Here is a 3,218-nt window from a genome sequence, read left to right as displayed (position 1 = left end):
ATATGTATATGTATATACACACAATATCGTGCAACCACCAACTCTATGTAGCTCCAACACATTTTCATCATACCAAAAGAAAATTCTGAGCCCACTAAAGTCACTCCCCTTTCCCTCTTTCTCCTGGCCCCTGGCAAGCAGTAATCTGCTTTCTGCTCCTGATTTACCTATTTGGAGTATTTTTGTACAAATGAACCCAGACAATACATGACCTTTTATATCTGGTTCCTTTCATTTATACTAATTTTAAATTCTATAAATTATTGTGAATAACTTTTTAAAATACACTTTGGAAATCTCAGTAATTTATGGGAAATTACCATGACCTTTAACTTCAAAATATGCAGTTTCTGTTGTTGTGAAGTCTTCTTTGTATTTAGCTTTTATTGTCCATGTTCTATATCTGTGAAAACAACATATTTAAAATTTTGTTGTTGCTGTTAAGTGTCATAGAGTCAGTTCCAACTCATAGTGACCCTGTATAGGGTCTCCAAGGAGCAGCTGGTGAGTTTGAAACCTTGTGGTTGAAACCAACCTAGGAATCATCAAATAATGTATCTTTAATCTATCCAAATAATCATAACTAACAGTCAAATGAGCACTTACGATGACACATGTACTGTTCTATATGCCTTACATGATCTAAATGCTTTACTTGTGTTAACTCATACAAGTCTCATAAAAATTCTATGGAATAAGAACTATAATGAGAAAATTGAGGCCCAGAGAGGTGAAAGAACTTGCCCAGGGCTATATAGCTAGTATGGAGTCCTATGGAGTCCTGGTGTGGCGCTGTGGGTTAATGCGCTGGACTGCAAAGTTCATTTGAACCACAAGATCACTGTTCAAGCTCACTAGCCACTTCTTGGAAACCCTATACAAGGTCACTATAGGTCGGATCCGACTTAATGACACTTAACAACAGTAACAACTTGTAGCTAGTAAGTGGTGGCGCTGGGATTCAACCTCAGTCTTTCTAGCTCCAAAGCCCTGGACCACAATTCCATGCTTAGATGGCCCTGACAGCAGCTTCAGATTTATGTACAACTTGACTAGTTTATCATATTGGAGCAATGACTTAAAATTAGGAACAAAACTATGCGTTTAAAAAGAATTGACAGAATCTACTTAAATTTATTATCATGGTACTATTTCTTTTCATGGAGCCTTGGTAGCATAGTGGATTATGAGCTGGGCTGCTAAGGGCAAGATCAGCAGTTCGAATCTACAAGCCACTCCACAGGAGAAAGATGAGTGTTTCTGCTCGTGTAAAGATTTACAGCCTCGGAAACCCTACGCAGGGTAGCTATGAGTTGGAACTGACTCCATGGCATATCACCACCACCACCACCATAAACTAAATGACACCCGTGAAGAATGTGGTCCTTGAACAATCAACTATAGGGGACCAGACCGAAAACACTTACCCCAAAACCAAAGATGAGATGGCAAAAAGGGACAGGGACACAAGACAAATGGAAACAGGGAACCCAGGGAGGAAAAGGGAGGAATGCTGACACATTGTGGGGATGGCAACCAATGTCAAGGAACAGTTTGTATATAAAATATTGATTGGAAAACAAATCTGCTATGCAAGCTTTTTTAAAGTACAATAAAATATTTTAAAAATATAGGTATAATATATAATATGCCAAGAATTCAAGACTACATTTCTAGGATCAGGTTTCATTGTGCTTTCTGCATTTTGGGAGCAGGATCTGTATCTCCCAGTGTCCACCACCTGGATTTTACCTTGGAAGGCATTTGCTAAATTGTCTAGGGCAGAGGAAGATGGTGCCTACAAATGAGTATTATGTCAAAGCCTTGATGCAGGAGAGCCCAAGCCCTTAGGAAGGAAGGATGTATGGTAAGAACAGCCAAAACCAAACTTTCTTTACATCAGCATATTTGTGTCACATTTTATAAATAACTTCAACCATCCCAGATAACTCCACTTTTAAATAACTTTATTAACAAATGATTTTAAATACTTAGGATTAAGTGGAATCTTGAAGTCACGAAAAGCAATAATGGCAGTATAATTTCTTTCCCCTCCCATGTCAACTTCTGACCCTTCTGGGTCCTTTCAGTTAAAATGAAAACTAAAAAATGTAAGTTTTTGTTTTTAACAATCTACAATGTCAGAAACCACAAAATAAACATAATGTGTAATCCAGAGTTTTTATGAAAATATTCACTAACAAGTTACTGCGTTGAAACTAAGCACATGCAATGCTAGTCTAGAACTGAGGCAAGAACTGTCAGTGACCAGTTTTGTTAGCAAAGACTAACTTCTAAACCACAAATGTGTACTCTAAACAGGTACAAGGTAGTATGATAAATATTTAAAACACATTGAATAAACTTTAAGCAGTCCTCTTCTCCGCTTCCTTTCTTTCCAAACAGGACTTCTAGAAAAATCCTTTTCAAACACTATTTTCATAATGTCACTGCTATGCCTGCAAGACTTGACTCCCTGTCCTTTGAAATCAAATATCTTCTCTCAGAGGTAGAGCTCTAACAAGGGAATGGAAGTCTCTGGGGCCAGACATTTAACCTCTACCAAGTCTGAAACTGTCTATCCCAACACAAAATCCCAAACATCAAAGCTGCCACTGTCTCTCCCAAAAAGGTTTCCTGGTCATTCTTCTTAGGCCAAGCCATTGTTATGGTAATCCCCATTCTTGCTTCTTCCTGGTCCCAGGCCTCTGTCCTTTCTGCATACCAGGTGAACATTCTATCAAACCTTCTCCATGGTTTCCTTTAAGACCTAGCTCAGCACCTGCCCCCATTGCTTATCATTATATTGATTTTATTTATAAGGTTGTTGTGAGGCTAGAATGCATATCATGAACTTCTCATAGGTACCATGTTTTGATGTTCTGCAATCCTCAACCATATCTGTCTCTACCTTCTGGATATCAAAAGGATGCTAAGCTGATAAACTGACCCACGTTAGAGATGGAATCACCAAAGGGTGCTCTTTAATGGTACCATCAAAATATATTTCAATTGACATTTAATATGCACACAAAAATGGTCAACTTGGAAAATAGAAGTATAAAGCTCTCATGTTGTACCTATGTTGTTGTTGTTGTTAAGTGCCTTCGAGTCGGTTCCGACCCATAGCGACCCTGTACAGGGTTTCCGAGGGTGTAAATCCTTATGGGAGTAGAAAGCCTCATCTTTCTCCCGCGGAGCGGCTGGTAGTTTCGAAC

This window comes from Chrysochloris asiatica, unplaced genomic scaffold, assembly GCF_000296735.1.
Source record: "Chrysochloris asiatica unplaced genomic scaffold, ChrAsi1.0 scaffold00081, whole genome shotgun sequence".
NCBI lineage: Eukaryota > Metazoa > Chordata > Mammalia > Afrosoricida > Chrysochloridae > Chrysochloris > Chrysochloris asiatica.
Note: the sequence above shows the minus strand (reverse complement) of the source record.